Source organism: Simochromis diagramma, unplaced genomic scaffold, assembly GCF_900408965.1.
Source record: "Simochromis diagramma unplaced genomic scaffold, fSimDia1.1 OVJJ01000387.1, whole genome shotgun sequence".
In the NCBI taxonomy this organism is placed as follows: Eukaryota; Metazoa; Chordata; class Actinopteri; order Cichliformes; family Cichlidae; genus Simochromis; species Simochromis diagramma.
Genome location: NW_024387152.1, coordinates 8,528,530 through 8,547,003, shown reverse-complemented (window position 1 = coordinate 8,547,003; position 18,474 = coordinate 8,528,530). Strand labels below are relative to the sequence as shown.

The 18,474-nt window shown below is 37.5% G+C and overlaps 1 protein-coding gene across 1 annotated transcript in view; it reads right to left on the bottom strand.

Annotated features, from left to right (window-relative positions):
- The window catches only part of LOC120744045 (acanthoscurrin-1-like), a 35,920-nt gene that overhangs the window by 16,279 nt on the left and 1,167 nt on the right, over positions 1 to 18,474 (bottom strand). The window lies entirely within an intron of this gene.

Here is an 18,474-nt window from a genome sequence, read left to right as displayed (position 1 = left end):
TTGATTGGGCAGCAGAATGACTGATGAGTGAAGGATTAGCATGCTAGCTTTTTGACTGACAAGATGACCCACTAGCTTATTTAAGATTAACTGACTAAATGACAGGATAAACTTGACTGAATGCATTTCAACCTGGATTTCCTGTGGACACACTGCCTTGTAAAGCCAGTAAACTATCCCAAAGACAGGTGATAAGTGAAGTAATATTAACAGTCGCACTGTGGCCTTCTTACTACTCCTCTTACCATCTGCCATCAAATATAGGCAATATTGCCACATTAAGACCCAAAATAACAATCTTATATATATCACACACAATAAACCAGAGAGGACATCTACACAGGGAAAGTATTCAGCTATGTTGCCTACAAATTACCTTAAACTAAAACAACGTTTTCAAGATCAAATGCATTAATCGTAACATCTTTTCAAGTCTGCTGAATTTCTAACACACGTTGTCTACTGCTTTCAAAGTAGACAGCAGGGAAGTTTATGTTATCATTGTTTTGCACTTTTCAAGTGCAACAAGTGATTTTGAATTGTGTATTTTCATGCAGGCTCAGATATTAACTGTATTAGGAAGACGACTAACAAATGCTTGACTGCTTCTTTACCTGACATTCCAGCTTTTCAGTTATATTATCAACAAAATGTTCTGCTAACTGTTAGCGAGCTATCACTAAATTGAACTGATTGTTTCAAGTCTCTGACTAGATGATGTAGGATACTATTTGACTCGCCAAGTCTCTCACTGATGATTCACAGTACAGCTGTGATGTGATTTCTCCAATGATGACTAGCTGCCTGTCTGCGTGAATGAGTGGCTACCTACGTACCTGCTCGGCTGACTAGCTCTGCTTTAGTTGGCTTAGGCACCGACATGAAAGCAGCCATATTCTGACAAACAGAAGCTGGTTTTAAAGTGATCAAAGGGACAGAGACACGGGACAGACGAGGGGAAAGAGAACAGTTACCAACTTAGCATGCTGCTGCACACTTGGAAACCTCTTGTATCCCCGCCTCACTTTCCCCCTCTATGCTCCCTCAGAACGTAACGTATCAACAAAGACACATATTTATATCACCTGTGCCATGAAATCAGTGACCAAAACATTTATTTAGTATGAACATTGCAAATCTCATCAGTATTATAATTTTGCCAAGGGTCTGAATAAGTCTAAAATGTGACTAAAATATTTTAAAGAAGGATGAATAATCTCAAATCTCAACTCTATATTGATCTGTAATCTGAAATGACCACAAGCAGTTTTTTTTTATTAAAAAAATCATGGAAAAGGAATGAAAAACTATAGGTTTTTTTAACAAGCTACCTTTTTTTTCTTACATTTTGGAATAAGAAAATTCCACAGCACCAGCGGGGGTTTAAAGTACTTTCCCACTCACGGCAGAGTGAACTTCTAAAACATCCTTACCCATTTCCTCTCCACTGTAATTGGAATTCTTGTCGGCAGTGCGTTGCCTTAAGGAGAAGCGGTGAAGGAGTGCATAAAAAGAAGACACCCAAAAACCAAGAAGAAAAGAAAGAAGATGGAGAAAATTTGTGGACCCATGACAAAGAAATATTCAACTGTTACCAAAATGAGTAGAAGAGATGATGCAAGGTATGAAGAGGATGGTGGGGCTCCACCTACATCTTCCTCGCCCACATCATCACATTAGGGTAAAACAAAATGCAGCCACACCTCTCTTTCTTCTTCTCTTTACAGTGTTTGTCCTCACTCTCCCCGTCTCTCTCTCGCCGTATGATCTTTATTTACAAAGAGGCTTATTTAGTTTTAATACGACTCATTTCATAATTACCCCCATTAAACAAACCAACAGGCCCAAAGGGGGATCAACAAAAACAAAGGCAGCAATGTGTTGCCGGGTAAAGGTAAGGTTACATCCACCATTCGAAGCAGAAAGTTTACAAATATTTAACGTCTGGTGGGAAAAAAATAGATACGGCTAGGTAAAGCTATAAAACTTTATTGTGCCAAATAAATATTTATAAAAATTCCCTTTGAACGTTTTACAGCTACATAATTTTTTTTTTGTTTTTTTTAAGGAAAGTGAGACCAGAAGAAAACCCAAACCCAAGTAAAAATGGATTAATGGGGAGGAAAATTATTTGAATGGTTTCAAGAGCTTGATTGCTAAAAGTGAAAAAGTTGAAGTCTAATCATTTCAGTCGGACTTTGCCTGCGAGGTTTTATGGTCAACTTAAAAATTACTTATCGTGGGGTTTTTGCTTCTTTTTTAAAAAAAAAATAAAGCAATCAAGGCTCATTTGAGAATTAAAAAAAAAAGAAATGCAGTCATGTTGTAATCAGCAAGCAACAATTACAAGCATAATTTAACTTTAACTTAAATTTGGAAGTCGTTGGTGATGTGATGCCAAAAAAAAGTTGTCTGTTTCCATGGCAACCTGGCCCTCGTTCACACATAACAGAGTTCTCAGATTAAAACTGTGTCTTTGGCAACGCTTCTTGATGGTGTCATGTACACTTTGTGTTTTGTTTTTTTTCTACACGTGATCATCAGTGCACTTCCTTTAAAGACCACTTCTCACTATCAATCGTAATTTGCACCAACCAGCCGTCTCTGTGAACCATGCCACAGCAGCAGCAGGTTATTTCATGCTGTGTGTGTAATAAACGGATTAATTTGTGCTGCTCAGACTCAGAAGGGCCAGTAAATGGGACAGAGTGATATAAATAGAGAGTACCTCACTCTAGCGATCTGTATTGCCTGACACAGGTTGCTGCAAAAGAGGTAAAATACCTTTTTTAAACCATCATCAACCTCATCAACCTGACGGTACCGTAGCCTTCCTAATTGTGCATCTTCGCCACGATTTGGCCCTTAATCTTTTACTGTTTACCGTCATTCTTTCAGTTTCCGGCATATCTGTTAACTTTGCATTTAAAATTTGCCAGCATTGCCAGTTACTCTTTTCCTCTTTGTTATCTTGAATTGTGCAATTATTTTCATACTCTAACCTTCAAAAGTGTTGTTGTTGCATCTCCACACTGCAAAGCACAGTTATGCTGTTGCTAATTTGATGTTTTTTTCAGGCTTTTGGGCATCAAATATTTAAATTTTTACTATTATTATTTTTTATGATTATGTGACTGTTCTTCTGGAGTTAGTTGCCCTCTTTTGCTGCCCTCTCACAGTTGTAGCAGGCTGGTAGATTTAAAAAACAACCCCCAAAAAAGTTGCTTAATGTTTAAACATAGATAGACAAATTGTTGAAGTAGTACACCTGACTTGATTTCATCACATTATTAGCCAACTGCCTCGCAGGGGCAAGGACAAATTAGCAATAGGCTAATTCTTCTTACCAATACACGCGTTAGCTAAAGGCTTTGGTGTAACATTATGAGTGTGTGCTGCATTTAATCAGCCTGTTTTAGATTTAGGTGAGTGGTTCTGAAATAAGATCTTAGGTTTTAATTGTCTTGCAAGTGGTCTGAAGGGCAGGGAAATCAGTGAGTACTCAGAGGGCTCTGTCACCTTTCAATACAAGCAGCATAAAATCTATAAAGGTGAGACTGGAGTTATGAGGTTGCTGTGTGATGGCGAGGATATGCAGCCTGTCCTTGGCAGAGCCACAGCACAACAGAACTGCTGAGCCACAATATGTCCTGCTGGATTTGCCTCCCTCTCACTCTTCCCTTTATTTTGCTCATTATCTGTCATGCAGGACTGTCAAACAAAATCAGGGACAAGCAGGGAGACTGCTCAGAGAGGCCTTCAGAAACATGGAGGTGTTGTACCAAAAGTGAAGTAGAGCTGAAGGGCTCAAAGGCAGCTGCTCACTTCACAGCCCCAACGTTCGTTGCATTTGTCACTTGTAATTATTCTTTTGCCTCATGCCTTTGCCTTTAGATACTTTTTTTTTAAATGGTTACTAGGGCAACCAGTTTGCACTCCAGTATTTATTCATGTATTTATTTATTTGGAAAAGATATTAACTAAATATATTATTTAAATACAGAACAGACCTGTTAACACCTTTGAAGCTTAAATTCCTTACCAAAAAGATGAAACCTCCTACGGATATAAAGCAACAGAGCACCAGCATTACAGCATTTAAATTTTGTTTTAGTTCTGTTTCGGCTCATGCATCTGTAGATGCTAAAGGCTCCTAAATTACCTGCTTTGCTTCAAAAAAATTCAAATGAGAGCGGTAAGGTTAAACCAGTGAAGAAGAGCAATTATCAGAAAGAAGGAAAATAGAGCTGAGAGGAATCCCTGAGTTACTGATAAGTTTGCTCTTTTGTTACAAGTCGGGCATCATTAAAATCAACATCACATTTTTTTATTGTATATATAATGAAATATATAATTTAACTGTATATACAGTTATGTATATGATTAAAGCTCAAAATCCAGGAAAATTAGGAAAATTTATTTTTCTCAGATTTTATAGTAGAAATAATGTGGCTGACCGCTGCTGGTTAAATAACTTGTTATATAGAGTCGCCCAGTTGTTGTTGTTTTTTCTTTTACATTTTAACACAAGTCACTGTTTGTGAAGAAGAAAGCCTCTAAATGTTTTACAACAACTCTTGCAATAGTGACTGCCAGAATCAGAGCTAAAGTGAGTGCTATCTTTGCTACTGGAAGCAAAACACTGTAACACTGTCACTAGGTTTATTGAACCATAACCCTTAGGTGAACTAAATAAACCTACAGAAGGTTAATCACCGGGAGGGCAAGCAACTTATCACTTTTAGAGGCGCACATAACAGATATAATAGACGCTCTGTGGCTCACAGTTAGCACCGTGGAGTTCCCCTTAGTCTTTTATGGCTTCTAATGTTGACTGTCTGTTAAAAACACAGATGTTTTTCACACAGTTTGTGATCTCCTCTACTGATGACTCACTCAGGAGACTTTTATGTCTTCCAAGTGTTGTAAGTATACCCACCACTGTTAGTCACTGAACAGCGTCTCTACAGGAAATGAACATGACGTTACTTCTATACTGTAGTGCACTGTAAAAGAAAATTGTAATATAAAAGTATTTTACTGTGTATTTTACAGTTTTGTACTGTTCTTCTAGAATATCATTAAATTTACATGAATAGACTGTGATTTTACATTTCAAATGTAAATTAACGTAAAATCAATGTAAATGTAATAAAACATAATTTTCTTGTTTTTTAAATGTATCTGTCTGTACATATGCATATTTAGATTGTTAAAATACATTCACAGATGTATCATAATTTCACAAATATTTGTCCGTTATTTGAAAGATTGAACTGTTAAATTCAAATGTAATGCTATGGAAAAATATATAAAATGATTCTTATAAACTTTTTTTTACATCAAATAATTATTATTATTGTTATTTAGGGCGATCGTGGCTCAAGAGTTGGCAGTTCACCTTGTAATCAGAAGGTTGCCGGTTCTAGCCCCGGCTCAGACACTTTCGGTTGTTGTGTCCTTGGGCAAGACACTTCACCTACCACCTGCTGTTGATGGCCAGAGGGGAATTATGACGTGGAACTGTAAAGCACTTTGAGGGTCTCATAAAGCGCTATATGAATGCAATCCATTATCATTTAAACCAACTGTTAACTGTATATTTCTGTACATTTAAGTATTATTATTCATATTGCTGCATTCATTGACCTTGTTTATAGGTAATTTCATTGTTTAATCACATTAAAATGTTCCTAATTTAATGTTTAAAAGTGCTTGAAAAAGGCAAAATCCCATGTAAAATTAGGGCAACAAACTGTATTGTCATTACTGAAAATAACCGTATTTTCATGGGAAAGTTCTTTTCTGTTATTTTATGGTATTATTTTGGCGCCCCAGCTGCCAGAATATCACTGTGTTTTTTAGGATTTTTTTTTTACGGTGTGTCGTTTCAGAAATGTTCTGCTATTAATGGCAAAGAACTTCTCAGGTACTGCTTCTTCTTTTTCATTTAGCAATATGTTTTAAAGTATAGTTTGATACAGATTTTAACACAGCACCTGTGGAACGTTTGAAGACATTTTAGTGGAAGTGGCTGTAAATCTGAGATTTAAAAAAAAGCATTACATGAGTTACTTCACACCTTCTGGAAGTTGTAAAATATTTGTTACTGGTGCGAGCTGGTTTCAGGATGAGAAATATGAACTTGTGTTGCTCTTGAACTGAAACCTTTTTATCTCTTCATGAACTACACTCTTTAGATCAGCTTGACTGATACAGTCTGTCTGTCTGACAGAGTGCTGCAATCCATTATATCAGTTTTCCTGTGCTGTTTCTGCTCTGTCTATACACACTCTGTTTTGGGGGTTTTAGATACTTTGCTGTGTTTAAAAATCAATACTGCTAAACACATTTTAAATGGTCAAAACCCACAGCTGACCACTGTTTGCTATATTTGTCAGGGACACACTTAAAGTGTTTCCAAAACCAAACAGAGTATAGAAGTTTTTGTTTACCCAACACCGGAACTGGATTGGCTGATTACTGGATTCATGTACAAAATCCGAGAAGTCAGCATGACAATAGGAACAGAGACTACAGCTTCCTTTGAAGCTGCTGAAAACTGCTCACAAACCTTTGAACACATCATCCAAAGTGACCTAAATTCAAAAATCCCATTTTTTCTTAATTTCATGCTGATAACAATAACATCCCCTTTGAGTGCCGTTCGCATTGCCAACCCCCCCTACTGAGTCCAAATGACTGCAGGAAGCAGAATCGTACTGAAAATTAAACTGAGCCATTCAGATGAAGCTGTCGCTCTGCTCGTCTTCCTCGTAGGATCAACATAAGGTATGTAAAATAAACTCATTTTGACAAGGAGAAATTAGTGATTTGGGGTTCAAACTTAATTAACAGCATATATTGGCCATGTTTTACTGACAGAAATTCAGTTTCAGAATTATTAATCTTCATTCATAACTAAGACTGTTTTAGGAGTCTTTTTTATTATATTATATTGTATTGTATTCATTGTATACATTCCTTTTTCCAGATCTTGCTACTATGTGACAGGCTGTAGCTACATGTGGTTGTAACAAATTCTTCAGCAGCTTCAAGCTACAGGCAAAACCCATCAAGCTACAGGCAAATGACATACAGGCAAAGCACAGGCGCCAGCGCAACACAATTTTTGGGCCATTTTCTCCAGCTAGCGGTCCAGCAAGCAGTCAGCTGAGTTGATGCAGTGTCCCAGTTAAAAGGGACTCGTGCTGGTTTTGTAAGGGGGTCAGTAGTCCAGTAGTTTCTAGAAGCTATTCGGATATTCTAGTAATTGCTAACGGGTATTATTATTATTATTATTATCATTATTATTATTATTATTATTATTGTTATTATTATTGTTGTTGTTGTTATTATTATTATTATTGTTGTTATTGTTATTGTTATTATTAATCATCATCATCATTGACGCACTAGTCAATACTATGATTTTTATCTTAGTGAACAAAATTATTCAAAAGTTAAAGGACCTTGACTGCGTTTATTTAAAATCAGGCTTCTAGTCTATTCTCAGTTGATGCAAACTCAAAAGTAAAGAAAAGCTGAAGAGTAACTGAACTTCAGATGTACAGTTTATTTCTGGCCATTGGAGAGAGTCAGTGCTTTGATCAGTTATTACAGTTATCTGTTAATTGTTGCCAGGCTGGTGTGGATTATTCTGTTTCTGTTTGGTGCAAATATGTAATGTTTTATTAGACAAATGTTACAATAACCCATCTGTTTCCACTTAAACATGAGAGCAGGGTGCTGGATGTCAGTATTAGCTGGCTCATTAATTGTTTCCTGATGTTTCAGTTTCTGGCAGAGACACATTAGCTGTGCAGTTCAGTCGTTGACCCTGCAGATGTTTGCAGTGTACCTGAACACAGTTCACCTCAGAGCCAATCATTTTGCTAACATCAGATCATTAAAGAGAAAGGATATCTTGGCAGGTTAACAAGACCTTCTAACCTGTGCTCAGATCCCATCACACTGACCACCTCTCTGTGAAACCAGTAGCTGTAATATTCCTCCATAAGAGAAAAAAAAATCAAAACTTAAACTTAATCGTTTTGAAACCCTTAAAAAGAATCATGCTTATATTTAAGACTTTATCACACTGGCAGGCAATACATACTATCACCAAACACTTGTTCAACACTTGTTAACAGAAGCATCTAGTTATCTGCTCAGTCAGTCACATGGTGACAACGCATTTAGACATGTGGACATAATCAAGACACGAGCTGAAGCTCAAACTGGGAAACACAATGGGGAAGAAAGACGATTTAAGTGACAGCATGGGAGAATTTAGGATAAACAACATAGAACCAACATCCCTTCTATTAACACTTCAGTCTGGTGATGGTGATGAAATGGTGTGGGGGATATTTTTTGGCACACTTTGGGCCCTGTACCACCAGCTATTGTTAGTGACCACGTCCATCCCTTCATGACCACCATGTACAAAACTTCTGGTGGTTGCTTCCAGCAGGATAATATACCATGTCACAAAAATCAGCCCATCTCAAAATGGTTTGTTGAACATGACTGTGCTCAAGTGTCCTCCACAGTCACCAGATCTGAATCCAATAGAGAACCTGGAATGGGAGATTCACATCATGGATGTGCAGTTGACAAATCATGTCAGTCGTGTTAATATGATTCAAAATCTCTTAGGAATATTTCCAGCACCTTGTTGAATCTATGCCATGATAAGTTAAGGTTCCAACCTGTTAATAGAACAGTGTGGCTATTAAAGTGTCCAGTGAGTGTATGTACTCTGTGTTTCCGTTACATGGCTCAGCAGAGTTTGGTTTCATCGCCTTTGTCAACTCAAGTATTTATAGTAACTCCCTGCCAATATATATTAAATTGGGCATTCTTTTATGTATTCCCTTCAGACGCAAATTAATATACAATGCAAAAGATCTTTGATATCGCTCAAATATCTTGTTCTGTTTCATTCATTGTAGCCTCCTCTAAATGCTGAGAGCTGAGCTGAAATCCATTTCCTCAGATGATTTCCTGTCTGAACTAACCAGCAATGACGGGAGCAGTTCACAAAGTCTGCAACAAAGACATTTTTGAGCATCAGAATTATTCGCACGGTTCCCTTGTTTGAGGAATGATTTGGTCACTTGTATGTCAAAAGACATTTAGATGTCAGCTGTGAACAAAAGCCAAGTTTTGACACTGAGTTAACGAGTTAGAAAGATGTGATCACGATCTTGAGCAGTGTATTGGCTTTAATTTAGCCTACGGTTAGGGCCATCTTCCTACTGCTAAAATATCCAGATAATGTGTTTTGCTGCATGAATTTAATCATCTGTATAATGTTTTATTTTGTTTATTTATATGGACTGAAATAGACGATCAGAGCTGATCATATTGCATGTCCAACTGTAAATATTTTAAATACATTAAGTACAGCTTCCTTTATTGTGTTTTAGGAAATAGTGCTGCAAAGAAATTATTTGTGATAGTTAGAAACACTCTGACTTATACTTTAAAGAACTATAAAGGAATATCAGTGCGGGGTAACTTTAGCAGATTTTTTAAAAATCCATCTATCTGCACTAAAAAGACATTTCAGTAAGAAATTCAGGTAAGTAATTTCTTTTCAGGAAAACAGTGTGATTTGTCATTTCTGTTTGTTCTTTTAGCATCCATCAAATTAATATCTTAGCCATTGCAAGCCTTTGCTGTGGTAGAGTTGAACACTGTTTTAGATCTAAATACCCCAACCTGACATTGTTGTACAAACTTGGAGTGCTGGCTGAGGTGGTTGACCCAAAGCTGCACTCTGCTCACTACATGAGGTCAGGGCAAACCGTGCTGGTGTCTCTTACAAATCCCTGCTGAGCCCTAGAAGGGGATGCAGTACTCTAGGACTCACAGCCAAAACCAGGAAATCTCTATAATCTGGACTTTTGATCATCCGTTCACAGAAGCTGAAAGGGTGTGATAAATTCCAACAGACATAGGCTGCAAACAAAAATTGTATTAAATGTTTATGTTAAAGATAGTCTAAGTGCAAATTTGCTATGTCACTAAAATGTCTTCACTACAGTTGAGTTGTAGTTATACATAAAGTAAACATAAGCATAATACATTACATAGATTAGATTTATCCCAACAAACAAACATTTTTTTACTGTTTAAAATTTTCTAACACTTTAGGTTCCGAAAAACATGTAAAACTTTACCCTAAAGTTCACTTTTTACTGTGTGTGTTCATATAGGTATACAGTACATACTCCTTACAGCCCTTTGGATAGTGAAAGATGTGGTTTATAAATAGATTTTACCTTCTTATATAGAAATATCCTACACCAAATTAAAGCTACCACATATTTTAGAATTTGTCTTTGTGGAATAGAACTGTTGTTGTGTGGTACATGTACAGTAGAAAAACTAACAAAAGGCATTTCTAGTTGTGTCTATGTGGTGAATATTCAGTACTCTTAAGTTTGTACATTCAGTGCATTCCTCATTAGGTGTTTCACTTTAACTTTTTCACTTTTTAAGTAAACACTAATTTAAAAATGTATATATATTCATTTAATCTGACTCACATGGCATTCCAATCAGCCAATCGCCTTATTTCTCTGTTTTTCAGTAGATAGCAAAAATGGTACTCAGGCACCAGAATTAAAACTGACAATCTCTTGCATGAGCCAAAAACATTTTGTAGCTTTGGGTTTAATTAAGTAATGTGAACTCTGTATCTACTAAGCAGCAACCACCAAGTTTCCAAAAACTGTTTTTTTCCCAAATTTTCACTTGATGTTGGCTTTAAAATGGAATCAATACCCATAAATCCACATAATAACATTCCCAACTTTGTTTTCGTAAAACAGCTAATTTTCCAACTTCCTGACAGCTGCATAAAAGTGGAAAATACCCACTTTATAGAGTTTTATGTTAAAGATACATATAGTTAAGTAGCAAACATTAATAAGTCTGAATATAAGCACAAGGCTTGGATGCTTTGGGTACCACTTGAATGTTATTTTATGCTGTTCATCCATTGATTGTACCAAAAGAAAGTCTAACTCTGGCTCTGGAGTTTCTCTGTAAGTGCATTTAGTTTTCTCACTCATCCAGGTGGCCACGTCAGGATTTAAAAGAAAAACTAGCATGACCGAAATGCCTTCCACAAACCAACTGGTGATGTCTCCATAGTTGCCTAATTCAATCTTGTGTATACAGTAGAGTTTAAGTACCAGTTTATGGTCAAACCCAAAAATATGACACTTTTTTTCTACAGCAGTTTTCTTGAAATGCAATTAAATTAATCAAAGAATTTAAAAACAACAACAACAAAGTAACAGCTAATACTTGCAGTTTATGTTTCTGTTGTCAGCGGTTTTGTACAAATCTGAATGGCTAAAGGGCATGATGTCAAACTTTTTTCCTAATATATGTATGTATATATATATATATATATATATATATATATAGGGATAATCTGTGTTTCTTTTTTCCTTTTATAGTCATCAAAATCTTGCATATAAAAGCCTAACTGCATTAGATTTCTAAAAAAAATGTTTAGTTGAGTCCTGGATTAAATTCTTTGAGAGAGTCTTGACAGACAGTGTTTGTAGCACATGCAAAATACAGTTGCAGGAAGGTCCCAGCGTGCCATTTGAGAGGAGAGTTCAGTCACAGGTGAGTACACTTTGATAGTGGAACAGGCCTCTTTGTGAACAAAATCCTGTTTTTTCGTTGTGACTGCAGTAGTTCTGTTTTCAATCTCTTTCCCTTAACCCTAGAACACTATCGCTATAAATAGTAACACAATCACTAATGCCGGGTGATTTTTACCCGATATAATATAACCAATAAAAAGTAATCAAATATATCAAAATATGACAACACATGACAAATTAGAGTGGTCTTCTTTTACTTTCAACTTTGCCATGTCTAACAAAATGGAAAAAAAACCCCTCCTAAAACAAAATAATGACTCTGGAAAGCTGGTCTTTGGTCCACCCATTCCTGGGACATTTGAGACTTCCCTGGTGAAGGCACAGGCTCCTCGACACGCAAACAGCTGCAGGAGAGAGAAATCATGTGAATGTATTTGCTCGGGTGTAAATCACCCAGCGATAGTGTTCTAGGGTTAAAAAAATCCAAGAGCTAATCCATTATCCACCAGTGTCTTCCAAAGCCTTCACCCCTCGTCCTGCAGATACGTGTATCATTTCTGTTCAATCTATTTCTGGGTTTCATTCATAAGCTCCAGAGACACCATCTATTTGCTGAAAACTAATACTGTCTTGGGCTCTGATATTGTGCTTATTGCCATCTTATCTCCAGATGCCGCCACCCAAACACATTTAGTATTTGGAGGCTCCTGCAAACATGGTCTCCCGATAACAGGTCGTGTAAATATAGAGAGCGTCTGTCTGTCCCTCATCCACCCTCTCACACATTCACACATATACAGTTTGTAAAAATATCATTTTTCAAGTTCACACAATCATACACCTACACATAAAAACTCAAAAACACAACTCTATTTTTATTCCCACTTGGCCACTGACACATTTGCGTTAACATTTGGAGGTCATTACAGGGGAAATAAGGTGAAGCTAGACGGCAGATTGCACATTTGGAAAAAAAAAACAAAAAAAACACGCAACATATCTTCTGATGGCTGCTTCTATTCCATGTCACAAGGCTCAGATCATCTGAAACTGGTGTCTTGAAGATGATAATGAGGTGACTACATTCAAGTGGCCTCCACAGTCACCACATTTCAATCAAATAGCACCTTTGGGATGTGGCAGAATGGGAAATTTGCATCATAAATGCACGGCAATTCTCTGATGCTATTATGTCAACATGGAGCAAAATCTCTGAGGAATGTTTCCAGCACCTGTTGAATCTATGCCACAAAGAATTAAGGCAGCTCTGAGAATAAAAGTGGTTCTAACTCAATACCAGCAATCCATGCCTAATAAATTGTAAAAGTATTTCTGAGAATTCAAGTTTAGTTTTAAAAATTCTTCAGAGCAACGAATGATTAAATGTAATCAAAAATATTCATAACGACAAAAAAGTCAAATGCTGCATGTTTGGGTACCATTGAATGGGCCATTATGGGGTCTTTTTTTAAAAAAGATCTTGCCTCACAAGTTTTACTAAACAACAATTCTGAATTGATTTCTATGATGTGCGTTTCAAGGCAAAAGATTTTTTACGTAACTGTTAAAAATTATTTTCATAGCCAGCACCCCATGAAGGTAAAGTGAGAACTACAGGGTGAATAAGAAGCTGTGGAATCTAAGTGTTGGCTGAAAGTCACAGATCATTCCCAAGAGGAGGACAGAATATTCCATTTTTTCCTAAGCTGCTGGAAAGCAAGCAGGAGGTTCAGACATCCATATTAAATTACACTCATACCTCAATTTAAGTTTTCTTGTGGTGTTAACAATAAAAATTTATTTTTTGTCTTTTGTGTCATGTTTAGTCATGTGATATTCTATGTAGATGTCGTAGAGCCGTTTTTGTGGGGTTCCTGATTGTTTTGTAATGATGAGTCTTTCCAATATTTCTGTATGATTTCCCTTTATTTATTTCCTAATGTTTTTCCCTATATAAATCAGTGTTTTAGTAGCAGGTTATGAAGACAAAACTCATATTTTAAGATAATAAATCATGAAAGAATTTCCTCATTTATTTGCTAATGCTGTCTCAGTGTTCACATGCATCTGCATATGTTTATAATAGTAGCCAGAGCCAAACTAATCACAGAACAGGAGCAGCTTGTTAAGCGCACTAGTTTCCTATCAGTCTTCCAAAAAGATGACAGAATTGCCCATAATGCGCATGTGCAAACAACCAAACAAAAACAAAACCAAAAACAAGCTACTAGCCTCTCTGCTTGATAAACATCAGGTTTAGTTCATGGAACACAGACATGCCCATAAAAGAAAGAGGATCTATATGATGGCTTGGAGGTAGGCAGGTCATAGACTACTCATGTATTGTGTGCCTAACTGCTCTGAACAGCTGGTTGTTGTTTTGTGACAAACAAATGTTGCCTTTGGAGAAGCTGCGAAATGACTTCCGAAGGGCAAACTCTGCAACCTCAAACCCCATAACATAATCAAAGGGTGTTTCTCACATTTCATCATTAATTTTTTTAATTTTCATTTATTGGCAATTAAAAAATACTGATACAGATATATAGGCTAATAGCCAACAAAATACTTAAAGTCAGTCTTTAATCAGTCTACTGATCAGAAACAAAATCATATCAGCACTTGTTCCTGTGCTTATGTGTGAATATAATCATGTTACTCTGAGCAGCAAAAAACTTTAATATTAAAGTTAAATATGCTTTACATTCACACTTAACATGCCAACGTTGCTTTTCTGGTGAAAAAAAGCCACACACACATACAAATGCAAACACATCTTACATTTGTGACTCTCTTAAAAATGAAAATTATCCTCAAGTGTGCATGTTCCAGAGAAAGTAAAAAATACAACAGTGTTCACAGACTCTTTCTCCCTCTAGTGTACACACAAACTCACACACTTAAAAGTACACACACAGTCTTGCTCCCACTTTTTCCTCACTTTCACAGGTCTTAATAAGTGTTGAAAGAGAATCAATTTTGATGACTGCCAGTGCTCTTAACAGTTACTGCATATACACACAAAACACTGATGTAGTCATGCACAGCACACACTTAAAATAAATGCATACACATCGCAGCCAAAACATGAGTGTGAGTTGAGTCAGATGCAATATGAACACGTGATCCCACAGCAAGGGAATGGTCTGTTCCATATGTGCTTTAGATCTCACGTTCTCTCTCTTCTTCAGTGTCTTTACTGAGTTCTCGCACTCCTCTTCCTTTTGCCATCTGGACAGCAAAACCCATCCCCCTTTTTGTCTCACTCTGTGCCACTTTTTCATTTCATATCTTTGACACATTCCTTTTTTCACTCTATTCTAATTTACTTTATTTAAAATGCAACACTGCAGAATTATCAGCTATCCGGGGATACAGATACAGTACACATTTTCTTTATGTGTACTATCATTTTAATTTTGTATTTAAGCCTTCCTTATACTGGCCTCGTGACTGATATGTTATATTCTCATGAAAACAGTGTGCACAAATCTGTGTTTGAGAGTGTCCTCTCTAGACATGTGATGCCATCTCTTATTTCAGCAAGTTATCTTAAGTGACATCCATCTGTCAAAGTCCTCCAATGGCAATAGTGATTATTAATGTGAAAAAGTAAGTCAATTTTGGTGATCGCAGGATGTATCCTATTACTCAGGGATGAACGCAGGGAATTTTAAACCTCCTAACCAGTAGCATCACACATGTCATAAAAGTCAGCAAATAACATTGATTGGGGAGAAACAAAAAGGCAACATTTTATGACTCTACAATCTGACATGGAGACCATGATAATGGACAAAAACATTGTGCAGCATTGGAGAGTGGAGCACAAGTCTTTCTTTGTCTTTATGAAGGGATTTTTGTTCTTTAACCTCACTGCCATTGAAAAGTGCACCTACTGTACCAGTTATTCATAGTCAGGTCCAGACATCTGAAATCAATAAAAAAATTACTTTAGCCTCCCACTTATTCTGATGTGAATCTGTCATTTTAAAGCAAGTGAAGTGAAGCCTATTGAAGTAGTAATTTACAGGTTTTACTCCTAATCAAATGGTCCACTGCTTAACATGTTATTATACGTTGTGTTTATATTGCTAATTGGAGGACATTACATTTTGAATTTATCACAGTCTTTTGCTTCCTTTAGCCTCTGTAGATAGATAGATAGATAGATAGATAGATAGATAGATAGATAGATAGATAGATAGGTGTGTGTGTGTGTGTGTGTGTGTGTGTGTGTGTGTGTGTGTGTGTGTGTGTGTGTGTGTGTGTGTGTGTGTGTGTGTGTGTGTTCTGTCCACTTAGTCTCAGTATCTTTCTCTCCTTATCTGGACCGGGAAAGAAGGGACAGAGTCATTTATAAGCTGGTGGTTTAAAAAGGGAGAAGTAAAAGAGAGGATAGAGGGGAAGGTGTTTAGTCAGAAGAGGAAAAGGGCAGCATGTGTGCACAACAACAAAAATGCACTGAAAGATTTAAAAAAAACACTCTTGTTCCTATTTTATGATGGAGTATGATAAGTGAAAGGGTAATGCATTTTGTGAAAAGACCAAGACTTAAAAAAGCTTAATTTCTGTCCCAAAACTAGCAAAAACAAACAACAACAACAACAAAAAAACCCCAACCAAACATCCAAAGACCAGGACAATTACATAGCCACATGTAGTTTATTTTTAGTCTGTCCTACTTACACAGTCCTGCTACCTTAAATAGACTAAAAGATAGCTGAAAATAGCTTTTAAAAGGTACTGTTTTCTCCTGTTTACTTAACTTTTGCTAAATCTTACAGTGGCCAGACATGGCAGGAAAGGGAATTAAGATATATTCCTTTGCCTTTCTGCTTTACAAAAAAATAAATAAATAAGAGAACTGAGGAGTATACCAGTTTGAAAAGTGAGGGGAAGTGAGAAATAATCTGTAATCATGTGAAATTACAGAGACGGAATGAAAAATGCAGACATATGCAACAGAGGGGCAGAAGCAGTAGGAGAAGGAAGGATGATAAGAGAGGACAGCACCCTTTTTTCTATTTAAAAGATGCAAGTATGCGAACGGTGGAGAGCACAACAAATATAAAGAAAGAGGGAGAGGAGGAGAAAAGGGGGGAAAGGGATCAAAGCATGCAAGTGTGCAGAGGAGATGGAGCGAGAGAGAAAGAGATCGAGAGAGAGAGTTATGGGAGCAGGCAGTGAGGCAAAGCAGCGCAGGAGAGGGAGGGAAGTGTGAGAGAGAGTGTGTGTGAGTGAGAGGGCGGGGGTGAGCAAACACGCTCTGCACGTGATTCAATCTGTTCACATGGCCTTGTATTACGCTGTTATAAATACTTAATGTGAGGCACAGCATGCAAAAAAGAAAAGGAAAAAAGGCCTTTTATATAGAGTGATTTTGAAAATGTGGGCAGGAGGCCTGAAATCCAAAATCAGCAGAAAATGCATAAAAGAGGCAGAGGATGCACGACATCACAGCAAACTCCCTAAAGTAGTGTAATGCACCAGTAACACATCAGAGCACGTTCAGCTCTGTTGTCATTTGTCGGAAACGAGCTGAAGCTGTCATCTGCTCTCTGAGTCCCTGCGTTATATAATGATAGATAGGCCTGCACTTCTCTGCTTTCCTCTCCTATAGAGACATGAATCAAACCCAGGATGTGTCCTAAATAGAACCTGCACACACAGATCCCAGTGTGTGTATGCGTGTGTGTGTGTGTAGACCAGCTGCAGCCCTATAGTCGGGGACTATATCCACAGAGTGTCAACCTGATTAGGTCTCTGTGCACTCGCTTGTCTGCAGAAGGGTTTTTATGGATGAGGTGATACAGTAAGTTGGGATTCCTGGATGGTGGCAAAAACAAAGGAATGTAAAAAATCTGTTTTTGCTCAGCCAATCGCATCGTGTTATGTGAGAACAATGTGTCACAGAATCAGATATTACTGGTCCATCATTTTTCATCTGGTAGTAAGTAAAGCACAGATAGATTAGGTAACATATGGGGTGTGTTTGAGCACTGCTATCGCATGCTATAGATGTTTTATGGCGTCATTATTATGTAGAAGATCTACAGTATGCTGAACTAGGACACAAGATTATGTGTTTTCATCCAAGAGGCTAGATTTAACTTTGCTTAGGCTCTCTGTTGAATGTAATCTAAATATATCCGCTGCACTCAGATATATATTTCATTCAGGCATGCACTGTGATGCAGTGATTAATGCTATCACCTAACAGCAAGAAGGTTCTGGCTTTTGAACCCACTGGTCATCTGGGACCTTTTGCTTCCTCCCGCTGTCCACAGACATGGCATTTTAAAAACTTGTCACACACACAATATCCTTACATTAACCAGCTGAAGCCCTGAGTAGAAAATCTAGTGAAGTCAATACTGCACATCTGCCCGGGACATGATCTGGACGTGCTTATGATTTGATTTGGTTGGGTAAGATAAGAAGCACCGTCTCTGTGAGAAACGGTGGGGCTGCTCATAGTACCAGTAGGCTATACTACGCATCATCAAACACACGCCTACATAGAAAGGCAAGCCCCTTAACGTACACGCACACATGCACGAGCCCCGCACACACTCACACACATTCGGCATACTCCCTTCGCCCATGCGGAAACAAGCGAGGCGATGAAGACGCTTCGAGCACCCAGCTGCATCCCGTCTCCAACGTAAAACACCAAGACGTGACACTGGCACGCCTCGTAAATGAAACCACGCAGCCTCTGAATTACACGATAATTAGGAGGGAAGAGCGAATAAACATGCCTCGTGCAATACACTACGCCAAAGCACAACCCGAGCCAAGAACGAGGAAATACTATTAGGGCAGCACATGACAC